Source organism: Passer domesticus, chromosome Z (assembly GCF_036417665.1).
Source record: "Passer domesticus isolate bPasDom1 chromosome Z, bPasDom1.hap1, whole genome shotgun sequence".
In the NCBI taxonomy this organism is placed as follows: domain Eukaryota; kingdom Metazoa; phylum Chordata; class Aves; order Passeriformes; family Passeridae; genus Passer; species Passer domesticus.
The window spans coordinates 70,648,246-70,667,128 of record NC_087512.1 but is presented as its reverse complement, the minus strand read 5'-3'; the positions used below and the strand labels follow the sequence as shown (position 1 = coordinate 70,667,128).

At 42.6% G+C, this 18,883-nt stretch overlaps 1 long non-coding RNA gene across 3 annotated transcripts; it reads right to left on the bottom strand.

The window, feature by feature from the left end:
• Positions 1-13,067: 13,067 nt before the first annotated feature.
• LOC135291330 (uncharacterized) lies at positions 13,068-16,534 on the bottom strand. Of its 3 annotated transcripts, XR_010354134.1 has the most exons (8): positions 16,371-16,534; positions 15,694-15,752; positions 15,083-15,229; positions 14,365-14,478; positions 13,996-14,116; positions 13,777-13,882; positions 13,640-13,699; positions 13,479-13,540 (listed from the first exon to the last, which is right to left on the bottom strand). It is a non-coding gene; the product is annotated as an uncharacterized LOC135291330 (long non-coding RNA). The 3 variants fall into 3 exon arrangements; XR_010354135.1 differs by lacking the exons at positions 13,479-13,540; positions 13,640-13,699 and adding an exon at positions 13,068-13,402 and having other exon boundaries at positions 13,744-13,882; XR_010354132.1 differs by lacking the exon at positions 13,479-13,540 and having other exon boundaries at positions 13,564-13,699.
• Positions 16,535-18,883: the final 2,349 nt, after the last annotated feature.

The following is an 18,883-nucleotide window of genomic DNA, read 5'->3' as shown; positions in this document are numbered from 1 at the left end:
CAGGAAACCTCTAGATAGAACTCAGTCATGTGGAATTATGATGTAACTGAATGGTGCTAGTAACTTCAAGAATCTCTGTCCTTGTCATTTTCAGCAAATTACAATCAGCAATTATTTCAGCCTTACAACCCTTACCTAGCCAGAATTTCTGAGACTCACCACAAACTCAGCTTTAGACAAGCAAAAGATTCTGTAGGAAAGTTAAGGAACCACCAAGCTTATTTAATTGTTTTTTCATCACAGCAATGCCAGCAACATTGCTTTGAAAAGAGCATGAGCTATGTCTCTAACAACAGGTCTGTGTTTGATCCACTTCAGATGCTGATTCTGAACCTCAGCAAAAGTATTCATCCATTTGTGATTTTGTGGCAGCTCAAACATGGGGTATTTTTGTATCTTCTCTGCTTTTTTTCTTAAGCATTTCTTACTTAGCCAAACTTCACATATTGGTATCACTCTGTAAATGAATTCTGCAATGTTTTAGAACCACTCCGTTGACTTGGTGTGTTTTGCACAGAGAGACAAAAACTACACATGCCTTGGACCAAACAGCTCATACGTATGAAAAAGGCAGAAGATTATTCCAGTACAGAAGAGCAGAGGCCTGCAAATATTATCTGCAATCCAAGCAAAAAGTGAATCAAACCAAATACAACCATTTATAGATAGCCCAAGTATCTAAATGATCTATGCCAGAAACATTTTGATACCGTATGTGTATATTAATGGGAGGAAAAGTCTTCAGCCTGGTCTCAGCTTTATGACACATCCCGCCACAGCACTTGCTGGTACTGCAGGTGTGTCCCAGCACAAGGGCAGAACAAGAGTGCTAACACACTCTCCTCCCTTGAGAAATACCAAGACATTTTATTTACAGCAACCTCTAACTTGAAAGCCTGCCTGATAAGCACTTGAGGAAGGAAATATGAAATAAATAGTGTAAAATATTTAAAAGGGAAAGCACTAGACAGGAACTTCAGAAGTGGTTTAAAGCATGGTCCAGTTACAATGGAAGTTTAAGAAGGAAGTGAATGAAAATAACTACTTTAGCATTCTTTAGATAGTCTGCATTATTTCAGAAAAAAATACATTGAAGCTATTTCTTTTAATAAAAAAATAATAAGATTCCAGGGAAAGGAAAACTAAAACCAATAGCATCAGCAAAGAAAAAAAAAAGGCATAAAAAACATGGAGCTGGATGTAAGCCTAGCTGAATTTAAATAAACAGCATAACCTAGGCTTTGTTTGCAATCCTGGAAGACTGAACATAAGATAATGCAATGTGTGTAATAACCGTTTAAGAGTTTCATAAAATAATGGGTTTGGAATAAAAAGATAATATTGGGGAGAAGTGTGATAAACCCGTGGAGATAACTTAGCTCTGCACTTGAACTCTTGAATGCAATGAATACTTTATCAAATTTGGGACCTGCACTGGATAATTCAAAATATTATTGTATTCCATATGTCTCTGTGCTATGTCATATGCCAAAAATTGTTACTGTCTCCTTAAGGCCTGTCAGCTGGAGAGGGAATTGTGGCACTCGGGAAATGCCAGGACCTTTTTAAGGTCAGGGTTGCCCAGGTTGGAGCTTTCTTGCCTTTATCTTTCATTCTTGTTGGGAAGCTGGGATGGTGCAAGGCACAAGCCTGTTTTTCCTCCTTCTGGGCTCCCGAGCAGGTTGCTTCAGGCAGATCTCCGAACAGCAGCCCAAGAGGCTGAACTTCGCAATCCTGAACTGTTTCAGGCAGATTCCACAATCCCTGTCTACAGCCTGGAGCTGGGGCCGTTTGGGGCCAGGCCGCCGTCCCTTGGCGCTCGGTGGGACCATTCCCTTTCCCCGGCAGCACAGCAGCAGCTCTGGAACAACTGCTGGCCGAGGGAGAGGCAGAGAGGCTGGCACTGCGCATGGGACGAGTTCTGTTCCTGACTTCCAGACGCCAGAGCCTCTCTGTCAGTTCCACAGAGAGACTGGCAGGCAACAGTCACCAGCAGAGAGACTGAGGCGGCATTTCCCTGGTTTTGGACTCCAGCTTTTCTTTTTGTCTTGGAGCTGTTGCAACCAGGATGACCCCAAGAATGTTAGGAAGTCTCTTTTTCCCAGTCCGGTGGTTGAAGAAGGAGTCAGAATTCCTTGGCTCTGGTTTTCAAGGTTGTTTATTTTCTCTTATCTAATACAGTCTTTTCCTGACCCGCTCAGGTCTGGCAGGTCAGTTATGGCACACTGCACTGCCCTTGGAGTGGTGTCAATATTTTATACTAAGAACTACGTGCACTTTATTTACCATTATTTTCCAATACTTATCACCTATGTTAGACAATCTACTTCTACTCTGAACCAATCCAAAAGTGCCAACATCACACAGAAGATGGAGGCTAAGAAGAAGAAGAAGAAGAAGGAAGAAGGACATGGCAACACCCAAATCCCTCCATCTTACTCCCTAGACCCCTATACTAAAAAGCCCCAAAATTCCACTTTTTACCCTGTGATAAATTAACTATCATTCTACTCAAACTTATGTGACTTGTAACTCTTCACTCAAAGTTGGTAATTTGCTCTATGGGTTAAAATCGAAAACCCAGGTGTCTTTGGCTTCCTGCCAAGGTCTCCAAGCCCCTGCCAGGGGCTCAAGCCATCTATAGCATCCAGAAGGATGTCCTGAGTTCTGACATTTTTGTTTGGTCCTTGTTCCCTGTTGTTTGGGGGAAGTGGGAGTTTTTGTCATTGCAACAGTCGCTCCTTTTTGGTAAAAATGGGAATGGTCAAAAATAAAAGGGGTGCTAACTCATTTTGGAGTGTCTTCCCCTTAAATTGTATTAAACCCAGACAGGCATCTGCTGTACCCTAAGACCCCAGAAATATTTAATATATTTTCCATATTATTACCCACTTGAATCCCTGCTATGCTTTGTGATGTTATGTATGTCAGATGTTTAGACATTCCTGTTGCTTCCTTGTGACCAGCAGAGAGGTCATTTCCAGATCCACTTGTCCTGCTTATCACCCTCTTGGAGGCAACATTTCATAAATGGATAATGGGGTGGTGGTTGTCTTCAGGGCAGGATCATGAGCCAACAGATGCTACAAAGCCAACAGGTGCTACACCACCTACCTGTGTATGACAGATGTGACTTTGGGCTGTGTCTTGTAGGTAAAACATCTGAAAGTGGTTTTTTATGTGGGTATTTGTAAATCCAGTGCAAAGGAGAGAGGCTTTCTGCACTACATCCCACAGAAGACTTTGGTGCTCCTGAGGTTGCGTTTGTTGTGGGATCAGACTCCCCTGTACTCAATTTCCTACTCAAGCAAAGACATTTTTGGCACTCTGACCAAAAGAAAGTCCCAGCCTGGGAGTACACACAACTGGAGGTGGAAATGGAACAAGTCTTTGGCAAATTATGTTGCCCATCATGGAAAAACTAGGAATAAAAAAAGCCAATAAAACCAAATCCTCCTAAGAATTCAAGAGTTGCAAGAGTTTCAAGAAGCTATGCCTCATTACTGCAGACCAGTGCTGGATGCTGAGGCTGTCAATCACATACTTTTTCTTGCAAAAGTCACTGCCATCAAGACATGTTACCCTTGTGGTGTCAGCATGATGTCAGTCCAACACCACCAACACTCCCACCATGGTCCCAAGTGCTGATGGTTACCCCAATTTTACCCCATTACTAATTAAATTGTGCAACAGGCCAGGAGCACATACCTCCCAATCCTTAACAGAGGCTCATGTGGATGAGTGCCCCTCCAGCCGTTTCTGCACTGGAAGGGAATCAGCAGCCTCGTGCAAAGACCCTCTTAATTGAGTGGCTGCAGTCAGGGACACTAGGAGGCAAGCAAAGCAGATGCCAGGTGATGTGTTCCTTTGGTCTCCCCAGATATTTCAACTGTCCTTTCACTCTATCCAACCTGCAGCAGCAGATGTCATTCCAAAACTTCACAAAATCCTGAAAAAAAGGCTCAGGACAGCTAGATTAGAAGAAAACACCCTCAACAACTTTTGGTACTATGTAGTGACTTCCCTTCTCTTTATTTTACAGTTGCTAGCCCTGCAGCAATTGCTTTATTCACATTTTTAAGCTTTTTTTGCCTCCATGAACAGTGGAAACCTTGTAAGAATGCATTTCCTGGGGCTTCATTCATGTTCATTCATTCAGTGTAGCCTCAAGCAAACAGCTGCATGAGATGGAGGACAAACAAGAGAAATACAACTCAGTTTGACAGAAAAAAAACCACAGGAAAAAAACCCCAGTAATAATGTAAAATTGTTCTTTTTCTTTTAATTTTCAATTTGATTTTGGAGTAAATTTATTAACCACTTTTGCTCACTGCTGTATATATTTATGAAGGCTACAATGGCAGCAGCAATGCATAGTCTGTGAAGCTCAAGAAAAAACTTCATGAGCAAAGATGGGCTCAGGGCTGTGTAGAGTACTCAAGAAAAGGTGCAAAACTTACCATTTGTGATGATGGGAAGTCAGCTTTGGATCACAGCACCACAGAGTTATTCTGGTGAAATTACATCAATCTAACCAAATCCATTTACTACTGTGTCAAAACAGATATTAAACCTTTGTCAGATATTTAACTTTTCTTCATGGATTTGGATCTGAAACAAGCCCTAAAAGAGATGTAATCTTGGTGGGGATTCTTTTTTATTATGTGATCTAGGAATTGCTGAATTTTCTGAAAATATTTCTTACCAGCTCTGTAGAGTTTTGACGAAAAAAAGCTGCAGGACTGAGATGAGGCTGATATTTCCTGATTTTTAGGTGCCCCTATTAGTTTGTATTCAGTGTGAGATACTCAGGATGCGAATTGATGAAGTGATGTAGTTGCACATGTGAAAATAAAGGACACTTTTTGAAATGTTGAATTTGGTGGTAAATTTCTCTAAAAGTTTAGGTTTACACAAGGACTGTCAAGGTTGTTTTATTACTCAATGCCAGGTTTGCTATTCCCTTTGCCCATTTGATCTTAATGAGACCCACATTGCAAAAACATCATGCAGTCTGTAGGGAACACATACAACATTGCATGCTTATTTAATGTTAGTTACTTCAAGACCACTTAGGATGAGGAGAAAGAAGAAGGCTTGATTCCTGCATGTGTAAAAGTAAAGGCATATACAAACTGTGTTATGAGATTAAGGGAATACTTGGAATTAATTAGTTTCTGCTTTGCTTTGAGAGTATTATGTGCTGGTTTTGAGGAGTTCTGCTGATGTCATCTGCCATGAAAGCACAGCTGGAGCGCAGCGTGAAGGCAGCAAATCCCTGAGACAGAATCACACTCTTGGTATTTCAGCCACGGCCACGTGTGGTTTTCTGGCAACTGGGCTGTCTTACAGAAAGGAAGTTTGTTTGGAAGCAGAGACACAGATCTGCCCGCACAGGTAGGAGGGATTCATGCCCAAAGGCAGGGTGGCCCCATAGCCAGTGTGGCACTGGCTGCCACGTGCTCAGTCAAGCCATGGCCTTTGGGGCCTGTCTGCCCCTGCATGCTGACCTCGGCATTAAAAACAATGATGCTTTCTCACGTCAGTGTTACAGAGATGTCCCTGTACCCGAGCAGGACAGAGGTACCAACAAAGCATGTAGAACAGACTGAGAGCAGTAAAGAGGTGAGGAATGATGGTCCCAGTTTAGTGACAGGAAGGAAAGGTTTGGCTGAAATTATATCACTCCAAGTCCTGCATATTGCCTTGAACCACAGGCTAGGAATCTGAGCTCTGAATGACGGTAAATTCCTTGGCATGTAAATCCTGAGCCAAGAACCCTCCGTGCTAAAGTAGATCCTAAAAAAGTAGTAGAGAGAAATACCTGGTTGAGGTATTTCTTATTAAATGAAGGCTAGCTGTACACTGAATTTTCATGGTTTAAAACTTGGAAAAGGAATGCTTTAGGTCAGGCAGAGCTCAGTATAAATCAGAATGAATTAGGCTGTACGTTTATTCATGGCAAAATTACAGCTGTAAGTGCACAGCAGTTTTCTACAATGTTGCCTCACATCTTGTTGATGAGCAGGATACACCTTTCCACTAGCTCCCTTTTCTGACACTGCTGTCTCCTGAGTCACTGTCTGAGTCCCATCTTAAGACTGGACTTCCTCTAAGCCCAGTGCAATAAAGAATCTTTTGCCCAGGAGTCTATTAGCAATGTAGTGGTCTTTTCAGAAGTGGAGGCAATTTCCTCCTGCTTCAGCCCTTTTATCTCCTGGATCCTGGGCTAAGCATTCTCTATACTATAATGTGAAATGTTGTTAAATTCATTATGTTGCAGATATCTTTACTCATTTTGATAGAGTTATGCTTTCTCTTTCTTTATTCCTTCATAAAAGAGCAGCATGTTATCTGTATTGACAGCTCAATAAAGGCAATGTCATCTTTCAATTGAAATTTGGCTGCACTGTGAATTGTTCTGCTCTTTTTTCTCTTTCTTTTCATGCACAGCTGGAAATTAATTCTCCTTAAGTCCTTTTTGGGATGAGGCGAAGAGTGGAGAGAGGAAAAAAAAAGAAAAAAACCAAAAACTGGCAGGGGCAGTGCTTGTTCTAGATAAAGTGAAATAAGCTGAAGTCAAACAAGGCAGTGTCTCCTCTTCAGGGTTAAGCTGACAGTCGTGTCATTGCTGGACTCGCGGAGCAGCAGCTGAAGCGTGGGGAGCATGAACTAGAAATGCTCAGCAGTTTGGTGAGAAGGGGGTTGGCTGCTGACCAAAGGTTTGGGCACAGGGCTGTGAAATGTGCGCACGCCCTCCTTGGCCTAAAATGGGGGACAGAGAGAAACACCCTGGTGTTTCACACAAACTGTGGCTGACCCCTCGTTTGCACTCACTAGAGCTGGTGAAGGCTGGGTGCAGTAATGCAGCCACCTCCCTCCCTCCCTGGGAACAGGGTAAAAATTACAGTTCGTAGAAGGCATTTGACACAGCTCAGTGATGAGAGCACACAGTTGAAGTGGAGCTGAGAGGCACAAGGCTCCTCCTGAAGCGCAGCTCGGTGCTGCGAAGGAGCTGGGAGCGTGACTCAGAGCCGGCTCCTCGCCGCCGCGGAGCAGCGACGCGCTGAGTCACCAGCTCCCTGCCTCCACGGAGCTCGGAGGGGAAGAAATTAAATCAGACCACGAATCCAGTGAGGTTTTATTGGGGTTTTGCTTTCGGAAAGTATGCTGTGGGTTTCTGTTGGGCCTGAAGTTTTTCCACAAGCCATCTCAGCAGCTTCCCTGCCTACTTCTCAGCCCCTTTATTCATTCACGTAAACTAGCTTGAATGTGTATGCTGCTGCAGCTCAGAAAACACAAAGCTTCCAATTAAGATTTTAAACTTACAAGCAGCAGAAGCAAAACCAGAAAAACAGAAGTACCGGCTTAATTACCCTGAAGCTGTTTAGAGTAATGTTAAGTGACACCAGTTGTGAAGATTCTCGAAGGTTAACCACACACCTCCTAATTGCTTTGAAATTCTCCACCGTTCTTGCAAGAGAATTCACATCTGCAAGGGCTGGTAGAAGGAAGTCTGAGGAGCCACAAAGAATGAAAGGCAGGCTAATAAAATGGGGAAAACCTGTGTCTTGTTCAAGGCGGGACATGGTTATTAACAGGAAATCCCTAAAGTTCCATAAAGCCCAAAAAATACTAACTCAAACTTTCAAATGAAAACCTCTGCTATTTTCTTCTGTTTGGCAGCATACTACATGCTTATTAGGACACATCCTCCTATATGTAAACACTCATAATGTTCATTAGAAGTTAATAGGAAAATGCATGACAGCTCTTTGTTCTTTCAGCAGCTCCTTACATTGGGAACACTTCCTTGCAGTGAGTACTTGTTCTTGAATGCCACAGTCTTGCTCTGTATATGATGCTTCCTTAGGCTGATGGATAGAAATGGCACAAAAAGAAAAGAAAATAAAAATAGCAGAATATAAGCAAGGTTTTGCCCCATCTGCCTTTTTTGGGCTATCCCAAGTAGTGAAAGGAGAACTAGAAAGTTTAGAAGTAAGAGATTCTCCATTCTTATTTACAGGGGTTCTGTATTGATTTAATTGTTTAGATATAAATACCCGCCAAGCAACACTGGCCCAGCATTCTATGTTGACAAAATATGCAGAAAAGAGGGAGATAGCACCAGAAGTTACAGCTACTAGTCTTTAATTAAATTCACTGCAATGCAAAACCCTTTAATAGTCAAAGAGAAGGGGTTATCAGTGAAATCTTGAAAGGGACTGAGATTCTCACTTGAGTTGACTATACTATGAGAACATATTGCACCATACAATGCTTTCTTGTCCAAGTTTTTTTTGTCCTCTTTGTAATAGCTCCATTCATTCATATTTAACTTTACAGTGTCATTCATAATTTCATCTATATTCTCACAGTTACTTTTTCCTGAACATGTTTACTTGCCTTTTTTCCTAGAGCTCTCCAACAAGACACTTTCTTCCGTTCTCAAGCAGAGCATACCAACAAGCCAATACAGCGATAAAATGACAGTCATAACTTAAAATTAATCTGTCAGTCACTGGTAAGCCCATGATAGCTGTCCCCTGAATGCCAGTGCAGCAGGAAAGGATAGGTATCTGCTTCTGAGACCCATGTGTGACTGTCACACCACTTATTTAGGGCCCAAAGAAACAAATTTGCACTGCACTACTGAATGGAAAAAATACATAATGTGATCTTTTGGGATTTTTTATTCTTCACCCATGATCTTAAAATCCTCACTGCATTTGCAAAAGTGCTTTGGACCTATGATTACACAGCTATTTCAGTTCCTGTATCATCATCCAAAGTAGCAGTTTAACAGGTGAAACTGTTCAGCTGTCACAAAAGCATTAAATAAGTGGCATCACCCATGTGTGTGTGCAAGGAGATATTTTTCTATCACCAATTACATTTCCAGTTTGCTGTCACTGTGTAAGTGCCTCTGGATTCACTCCCAGTAGATGGCAGAAATCAAGGCACAAATTTGGGAGACACAAAGAGGGAGTAACATTTCAAAAATAGTTCACCAGGCACAAATTTGATATCCTCAGGTTTTGCCAGAGATGCTCAGCAGAGATGTGCCCAACCCAAAGTTTTGCATCTGAAGGAGATTTGAGAGAGTTTGGTGTTGCATGTGGTGCTAAATTTAGTATTCACTGCAGTAGCAGTGCTCTAATGAAAAGTTCTTCATCCAAACATCACCAGCTTTTGAGCATATTGCAGTTTGAACTTGATTCCTGTCATCCAGGCTTCTCTCATCTGTAGAGTTCTTTATTTCCAGAGAAGTGAAAAACCTTTTTTTTTTTCCAGCACTTTTTACAACTAATGTATTTTTAAGTTCTTAGACATAATTCTATTATATGGTCTGTATAGCATACTGTTCAATGCCTCCTTTCAGGAGTATGGTACTTGTAGCATCTAGATCCTAACAAGTCAGAAAACAAAGATGGAGTTACATTTCAAATATAGTGTCTGTGCAAAGCAAGTGCTACAGGGGCCCAAGCCTTTTTCTTGCAAACTATACTTCTAGAAAGCAGAGTTAAAATACATACGTGAGAAACTCCAGATTGGGAATGACCTGTATTTGAAAGCTGTTCTTTTTCCTCTCCTTTTCCCATGAGATCCATTCCCCATATATCTTTGCTTTCATCTCCCACCTACCGGTGGTGACCCTGTCACCCTTGCCTGAGAAAAATAAAATAGCCCCACAGAAGGTGTCAATTCTGCTTCTGAGGACTACTGATGACCTCAGAGAGGCCCAAGATCCTTACAAGTCAGCAAATTCTCTCACCCTGTTCTCTGAAAAACATTTCTTCTATGATCTCCTTAAAAAATACACACAAAAATACACATAACTTGTATCCCCTCAAAAAAATCCCGAGTCTGTAAGTAAATTATATGTCTAAAAATTATCATAATTTTCTAAATGTTTGGTTGTTATCCTTAATATTGTGTATAATCTAGAGTCACTGTCGCTCTTGGTTTTACCTTCTCTCTGATCTCAGTCTTGCAGGCCTCATTTCACAAGAGCACTCTCTTGTTTAGGCTTGGCAAAATATGAGATGAAAGATTAACCTATGCCTTTGCTTTGCAATATTAATTTGGTGAAATTCCTAACTGGATCTCTTTACCTGTGGTAATGGTGGCTGATGAAGAAAACCAATAGCTGAATACCTTCATAGGCTGAGGTAAGAAAAAGTCTTCAAACAGGAAGGAAAAGAAAAAATACCCTAAAATGTGCCTAAAATAAGAAGAGAAATGAACATTTTTCTGTTCTAGAATATAAACTGCGTTCCTCAGTTAAAATGAGGAATAAAACACCCTTCAATAAAAATTCTTACTTCTTTATATTTTACAATAGTTTTTTTCTTATTTTCATGCAGCTAATCACTGTGTATCAAAACAGCAGTCACAATCCTCACTTGTAAACAGAGAACTGTGATTCAACGGGACATTTTAGAAGGAAAAATGGGAGAGAGTTCTGTTATTGTGGGTAAAATCTTAGGCAAGGTTGATTGGCAGTGGTGTTCAAGCTGAGAACTGCCTCTTCTGAAATAGTTTGCAGATGTGTTTCTGCAGGCAGCTGCTGTTTGGAAAGAGTGGCAGAGAAGTCACTGCTCACTCACACCACACACCCTCCACCCTTATCAGTGGCTTATAGATGTCAGTGACTGCGTCCTCCAATTTTACCAAGAAAACTAGGCAGAGGTGAGTGTGGAAGAACACTTTGCCCACAGTGGCTCACCTGGTTTAGCCTGCCGGTCTGCACAGTGGAGAGCAAGGGTCCAAGGCTGCAGCTGAAAACATCTCTGCCCTGATATTAAAGTCCACAGAAGCCTCACTGGCAGAGGAACTGATACCTAACGTGAGCTGAGCTGTTGATGCCTCAGATACACAAGACTTCCTTTTGTGGTGCAAAGACTCATGCTGCAGTGCAGCTCTGTGTGTGGGAAGTACACTGTGGCCATGTAATAACCATGAGCAATTGCTTGGTCATACATCATTTTACAAATGAAAGACATTTTTGTACTCCAGTGACAGTAAGCTAATGAGATGGCAGGTGATTTACCAAATGATGCTATTACATTTGAAAACTTGAAATGCCTTATAGAGTCTGAGAAAATTTGCCAATTTCATGGAATGGTGCCGGAGGGACTTGTATGACATGTGTCTCTATCTCCTCCTGTCTCCAAGCCTTCCTTCCTTCCTTCCTTCCTTCCTTCCTTCCTTCCTTCCTTCCTTCCTTCCTTCCTTCCTTCCTTCCTTCCTTCCTTCCTTCCTTCCTTCCTTCCTTCCTTCCTTCCTTCCTTCCTTCCTTCCTTCCTTCCTTCCTTCCTTCCTTCCTTCCTTCCTTCCTTCCTTCCTTCCTTCCTTCCTTCCTTCCTTCCTTCCTTCCTTCCTTCCTTCCTTCCTTCCTTCCTTCCTTCCTTCCTTCCTTCCTTCCTTCCTTCCTTCCTTCCTTCCTTCCTTCCTTCCTTCCTTCCTTCCTTCCTTCCTTCCTTCCTTCCTTCCTTCCTTCCTTCCTTCCTTCCTTCCTTCCTTCCTGGCTTACTGTTAATATATGAAGTTTTATGTGCTTAATATTCTGCGCAGAGCTAAACTGGTCTGTCCAAAACCACAGGAGCTCTGCTGACTTCTCCTCTTGCTTCTCTGCCCCTTCTGATGTATTTCACCCTTTAGGCTTTACTCTGAACAGAGGACTGGATCCTCCACTCGAACATGAGTGCCTGCCAGGCTCTGGGAGCCTTCCATCAGAGGTTATTTGCAAGGGAGCCGCCTTTGTTCCATGGTGTAGGAGCAAGAGAGTGCCTATCTCCTCAGGCAATTAGCATGGCAGTAATGACAGTTGTAAGGGTGAGCTTTTTGCAGGGCTGCAGTGATTTTTAGTAGGGACAGACCTGATGACAGCAACCTCAAGATGTCTGAAATACCACAGGGATCCTCTAATGGGATACAGGAATGCCTCTATCCTCATTGACTGGCTACAACTGGAAAGACATATGATTTTAATTTTAGCTAGCTCTGCACCATTTCAGAGAGATATTTACAAGAGTATAAATAGACAGAACAGCTCTGCAGACCAGTTCATTGAAGTACCCCAGAGCATAACCCCCCACACCCAATGCCACAATATAGGATGCACAAAACCACCTGATGGAATAGACAAAAACAACCACAGATGGGTTTCATGCTTAACACATGCGATTCCTTGTATTTTTTCCTGTCTGAGTTCATTTGTGCCTCTCCATTGTACAGCCAGTGGAAGATAAATGCTGAACTAGGCATCCACAAGGGTTTTTTTAAAAAAAACAAAAACATGTAAGCTTTATTCCCCTCTAATAATTTTGTTTGGTTTGTTTCTTGTTTGTTTGTGTGTTTGTTTGTTTAATTATAATTTTTTTAGCAGGTGTTCTTTTAGGATTGTTATGGAATCAGAACATCATGATTATACTGAAGGAGACAGTTAAAATAACGTTCATGTTTCATGTGGCCAAAGAAATGATAGGCTGTCTTGAGGAAGGTGGCCCTACTAGTGCAACCCTGAAGGTTTCTGAGTACAGTAATGACAGAATAGAAGCAGAAAGTAAGTCAGTAGCATTAAGAAGATCCAATTTGGAACAAATTAGTCTTATTGCTTTAGCAGAACAGCTACAGAAGAGTGTCTGGAGGTCTAGAAAACCCCCAGGGACAGTTTGTCATTGGTGTACCTCCTGGTGTCCAGAGCAGAAAGGATGCCTTATGCTTTGTGAATTAGTCCTGTTAGCCTAAATTAAGGCACAGAAGGGAAAGCATCTAAGTCCCATGAGACATTTTTCAGACTTTTTTTAGTTTTATTTTTTTTTAACTGGCTGTGTTTTGTCTATGTAGCTGAAATCTACAAAACCAATAAATACTATTTTTAAATAACATGTTGAAAGGACTGGTCAGCTCCCTTACTGTAGGACTTTCTGGTTTTTCAGTCATGGCTGATTCATCCGACAGTGTAAATATGATATGGCTTTCTTGATAGGAACTAAACACTCTTTTTTAAAAAATGGTGGTTTGTTGTTTGGGGTGGTTTTTTGGTTTTTTTTGTGGTTTTTTTGGTTTTTTTTTTGTTTTGTTTTGTTTTGTTTTGTTTTGTTTTGTTTTGTTTTGTTTTGTGGGTTTTTTGGGGGTTTTTTTTGTGGTTTTTTTTTTTTTTTTAATCTGACACTGGAGAAACCCAGAGCTTCAGGGAGAAGACAAGGCTCAGTCTGAAAGCTTACACTAGAGCTGGATACTAGGGAATTTTGCCTCTGGCTGATATCTTGCTTTTTGTAAAGACATTTAATTGTCCTTAAATTTTATTACGAAGAATATCTTGAAACTGTGAGGGCAGAAAAAGAACACAGTAGGAGGACATGTGGCTCATACATCTTCTCAGTTGTCCAGCATTCTGCAAAAAAATGCAAGCAAACAAGGGATAAGAGGATTTTATTGGTCTTGAATTGCAAAGATCTCCTTTTAGATCCCCCAAACCAGACTTGCCAGCACACTGTTCTGTCTTTCCTTATCCTTCTTTTACTCCTTGTCCCTGGAAAGGGATGTAAAAGAACTCTCTATCAACCCTTTGATTCTTTTTCAGCAAAATGCCACCCCAGCCCCAAGTCCGGCCACTGCAGTAAAACTTGACCTGATGGTATTGGTCACTGCTTTCTGTTGTATGAGGAGGTCCTGAGTCTGCATGCAGTACCTAGAGAGGATGACATGAAGACTGTACAGGAGCAAGGCACTCACCTACTTTGTGGACTTGTCTGGCAGGGATCTTACCATCCAACATTCCCACTTTTTCTGGTGCAAGAGGGACAGTTGTGCTGCTCCAGTGCATGCAGGGATGTGAGCTGAGTGGCATTACAGGCATAAAAGCACTCAGGCCCTGCAGTGAGACAGGTCACAGTGCTTCAGACAGGTCAGCTAAGTTTAAAATCCTAAGGGAAATCTTACCTTCTAGAGACTGATAGGGATAAATAATGAATGGCTGCAACTTACCTAGATACAGGCAGTGTCTAGTGCCATATCTGTCTGTACAAGCAGGGAACAAAGCAGCCACGTTCTCTTTGGCATGTGATGTCACGTCTTAACTCAGAGTTGTAACCCAGTGGGAGGATCCCTGTGGAAAGTTTGGTTATGCTTTCATTTTGTTGAACTGTAGTGAATGTGCTGCCTTGTGCACACTGGTGTGTATTCAGAAGCACACTTTTGTTCCCAGAAATGCTGTGACTTTGTCCAGCAGAGCTGGGGAGTCCCAGGCCACTCCCAGTAACCCCATTCAGCAGGCAACAAGTGCCCAAGTGATAGCAGAGAATTTGCTTCCTAGAAGTACTCAGTTACTTTCACTTAACAATTAGTCAAATTTACCTTCCTGAAGTCCTGCTGGAAAAGTCAACAGAGTGTCGGGGTTAGCTTGTGTTCTTCCAAAGGATTATTTGGCAAAGCACAGCACCAAGCAGGTAGCTGCCTCCCTGAGCTCATCTGTGTGGAATATCAAACAGGAAAAGATAACTGAGGTTGACTCAACACAGTGTTCTATTTGCCATATTGGTAATGCTTCAGTGAAGACAATGTTCTGTCTCAACTGTTAAATTGCTTTATTATATGAACACCGACCACTGCTAAAAACCCAAAGACAAAGTCACTTTTGCCTTTCACCACTCAAAACTGTCAACTTTAGCCATAGCCCTCCCATACAAAAGACATCCTGAAATGAAGGCACAATCATCAAGATATCCAGAGAATATCTTTGCAGCACTCGGGTCGTGGTTCCCTGGGTCCTGCAGGGTCCTGCAGTATTTAATGGTGGATTGCCAGAGGAAAGTACTGGGTAAAGAACAACAAAATTATGAGGAGAAGTTGCTTTTGGATGTTGCTTCCTCTGTGCCTGATCACAAAGCTTGCAGAGTCCCTTCTGATGGCTATCCCTGAATGCCATTCAAAGGAATTTAATTGTCCAAGACAGGAAGCACACAGAGAACAATTACTTGCACTGGCAAAAATCTCCATTATAACCATTGAAAAGTAACTCAGGAGTCAACACAGCAGTGCAGGGTCTCATAAGAGTGTGGGAAAATAAACTCACCAGATACTCACGTGCTGAAGCAGTGGAAGCACAAAGAGACCAGGAACAGCCCTCACCCATGACAACAATGCCACAAAAGTATGGCAGGTCTGGGTCAAAGCAAGGGGGTGGCAGTAAATCCCAGTGTAGTTTTGGACACAGTAATTCCTGAAGATATTAAGAAGGAAAACCTGTATGTATTATCTACACAAGAGCACTGTTTATAAATAAACAATATATTTACAGCTTAGTGAAGTAGAAGCTGTACAGTGAGAATTGGACTTCAGTTAGATAAGAGATCTCAGATGTACTAAGCACTGTGTCCATGAGGTTTCTTAGGGAGAAAATGGCAATTATTTTTCCACAGGGTGTGTAGATAGCACCCAGTAGGCTGAGACTTGGTGACAGAGCAAAAAGAAGAGCTGCTCAACTACTCAACTGACCACAGAACAAAACTGTATTGGTGAGGATAAGCACAAACCAAAAAGTGGGGTAAACACAGACAGAATCTTCCTAGGGGAAAAAAAAAGGAGGAACTAAATAAATACAGTCACTTATGACTACACAAATCAGTAATAACAGTGATTAGACATTGAAAAACCTCTTCTCATCTGGAAAAATGTTCCTCTAACCTTAGGTTCACTGCCTGCTGAACTTCTCACCAACAGGTACACTGAGGCCCCATGCTTCCCTTCAGAAAAAGAAAAAGATTCAATGGTAAATAGAATAGTCATCTTTCTTCATATTTTGAAGTTTCTAGGAATTTAATTACTAAGTTTCAATTCCTTTTGTATATAAAATTACATTTCCTGGCTATTTTTTTATTAAATATTAGTATTCAATAACTGTAATCATTCTGTTCTGTTCTCCAATTATCTTTTCCAGTAAAGATGTTTCAAAATCAATTCTTTTGAAATTAACCATAGAGTATTTCTGGGACGACCAAAATTAGGTTTATCAGTGAAATAATGAAGGTGTCACTGCTTAAATTATGGCTGGAATTAAGATTAATTTGCAAGTGGTGAAGGTCAGGGCTGTAGAGCAAAATTTATCGTGCCATTGCAAAGCAGATCCACATTAAGTTTACGAGAGCAGATGTTAGATTCACAATGAAAAATTAAACATTTTATATCTCTGTCTCTAGAGCAAGCATAAATTTAGGAAGACAGTTCAGGAATAAGCACTCAGCATGCCAGTCAATAGACTTCATAGAACTAGATCTTAGGTCTTACAATAACAAAATTGGGAACTAGAAAAAGAACTGCGTTTGAAAGATCGAGCATTAAGTTTACAGAAGAAGAGAGCATACCAAATAAATGTGGTACAAAGCTGCATCATCTTAAGAGAGGAACTGTAGAAAATTAAGCAAACTATAAAGCAAATTGTAATATTTAAACCAGAAAAGGCAAGAAAAAACAAAGCAAGAAAAGGCAAGGCAAAGAAAAGAAGAAGAAAAGGAGAAAATAAGGAGGAAAAAAAAAAGGAAAAGAAGGAGAAGGAAGGGAAGTTCCGGGAAGGGAAGGGAAGGGAAGTTCCGGGAAGGGAAGGGAAGGGAAGGGAAGTTCCGGGAAGGGAAGGGAAGTTCCGGGAAGGGAAGTTCCGGGAAGGGAAGTTCCGGGAAGGGAAGTTCCGGGAAGGGAAGTTCCGGGAAGGGAAGTTCCGGGAAGGGAAGGGAAGGGAAGTTCCGGGAAGGGAAGGGAAGGGAAGGGAAGTTCCGGGAAGTTCCGGGAAGTTCCGGGAAGGGAAGGGAAGGGAAGGGAAGGGAAGGGAAGGGAAGGGAAGGGAAGGGAAGGGAAGGGAAGGGAAGGGAAGGGAAGGGAAGGGAAGGGAAGGGAAGGGAAGGGAAGGGAAGGGAAGGGAAGGGAAGGGAAGGGAAGGGAAGGGAAGGGAAGGGAAGGGAAGGGAAGGGAAGGGAAGGGAAGGGAAGGGAAGGGAAGGGAAGGGAAGGGAAGGGAAGGGAAGGGAAGGGAAGGGAAGGGAAGGGAAGGGAAGGGAAGGGAAGGGAAGGGAAGGGAAGGGAAGGGAAGGGAAGGGAAGGGAAGGGAAGGGAAGGGAAGGGAAGGGAAGGGAAGGGAAGGGGAGGGGAGGGAAGGGGAGGGAAGGGGAGGGGAGGGGAGGGGAGGGGAGGGGAGGGGAGGGGAGGGGAGGGGAGGGGAGGGGAGGGGAGGGGAGGGGAGGGGAGGGGAGGGGAGGGGAGGGGAGGGGAGGGGAGGGGAGGGGAGGGGAGGGGAGGGGAGGGGAGGGGAGGGGAGGGGAGGGGAGGGGAGGGGAGGGGAGGGGAGGGGAGGGGAGGGAAGGGGAGGGAAGGGAAGGGAAGGGAAGGGAAGGGAAGGGAAGGGAAGGGAAGGGAAGGGAAGGGAAGGGAAGGGAAGGGAAGGGAAGGGAAGGGAAGGGAAGGGAAGGGAAGGGAAGGGAAGGGAAGGGAAGGGAAGGGAAGGGAAGGGAAGGGAAGGGAAGGGAAGGGAAGGGAAGGGAAGGGAAGGGAAGGGAAGGGAAGGGAAGGGAAGGGAAGGGAAGGGAAGGGAAGGGAAGAAGCTTACAATCAGACAGGGAGCTTTTAAAAAATGGAGAGTTAGAAGCCAAAGTAAACTCTATACCACTGCTCCAAAAGAAAATAAATGAAAATAAACCCTTCATCATTCACAGTCTGTAAGAGTTAAAAATCTTTCAAAAGGAAAACATGGCATTTGAAAAATGGAAAGGTTACTCATATGAAAACAACAGAAAAGTTTTGAAAAGGGATTGGGGCAAATTGATAAATGTCAGTCTGTCTGGCTCTATAGTGCATAGGGAGGTGCTGTGGAACATCCCTGACAAAAGCAGATATGTTCCCACACCTCTGAACAAAAAATTTAGGACTGTAGATTTCTTTTCTAGTCTCTGAGAAACTTCTCAGTCTTCTGTTCATCAGTCAGGCAAGGGTTAAGACAAAGGTTATATTCAGTGAAGCTGAAGCAAGGGGATATTCATTCATATATTCATTGTATTCTGCCCTGTCCTAACACTCTCTGCCCTTGTAAAAGCCCCTCTCCCTGTGTTTTATAGCCCCCTTTAAATACTGGAAGTGCTAGAAGGTCTTCCTGGAGCCTTCTCATCTCCAGGCTGACTTTCTGAGCCTCTCCTCATAGCAAAGGTCCTCCATCTCTTTACTCACCTTGGTGGCCTCCTCAGGACACAATCTATCAGGTCCATGTCCTTCCTGTGCTGGCACCCCAGAGCTGGATGCAGGGTTCCAGGTGGAAGAGAATCCCCTCCCTCCCCTGCTGCCCACGCTGCTTTGAATGCAGCCCAGGACACGTTTGGCTTTCTGGGCTGTGAATGCTCATGGCTGGGTCGTGTCCAGCCCCTCACCCACAAGAATCTCCAAATGCTTCTCAGCCAGGCTGCTCTTAATGAATTCTTGTCCCAGTCTGTACTCATGTCCAGGATTTCCCTGAAGACAATCCTTCAAGTAGAAGAGGTAGATTCATTCTACAGGATACCGCTTCAATTCATGTAAAACTTAGCTTAAGATTTAATTGTAATTTACTAGAGTGATATTTAAAGAATAATGGCAGCAATAAGGAGCAAGCAGTAAATCCATGACAGTAGATTTCTGCTTCCAAAAGACAGAAATACAAATTTCATTAGGCATCACTATGTTATGTCTTAGTCTATGTCTACTGTTAATTCAGGTACATTAAAGAACAGTCAGAATTACAATAGTAAAAATATTATGGGAAACCAGAACCATAGGTTAAAAGTTTGGGCTGAGATATATAAGTGATCTATAAAGAAAACTATGCCAAACTCCTTTTGTTGACCAGTCCTCAAAGCACATTC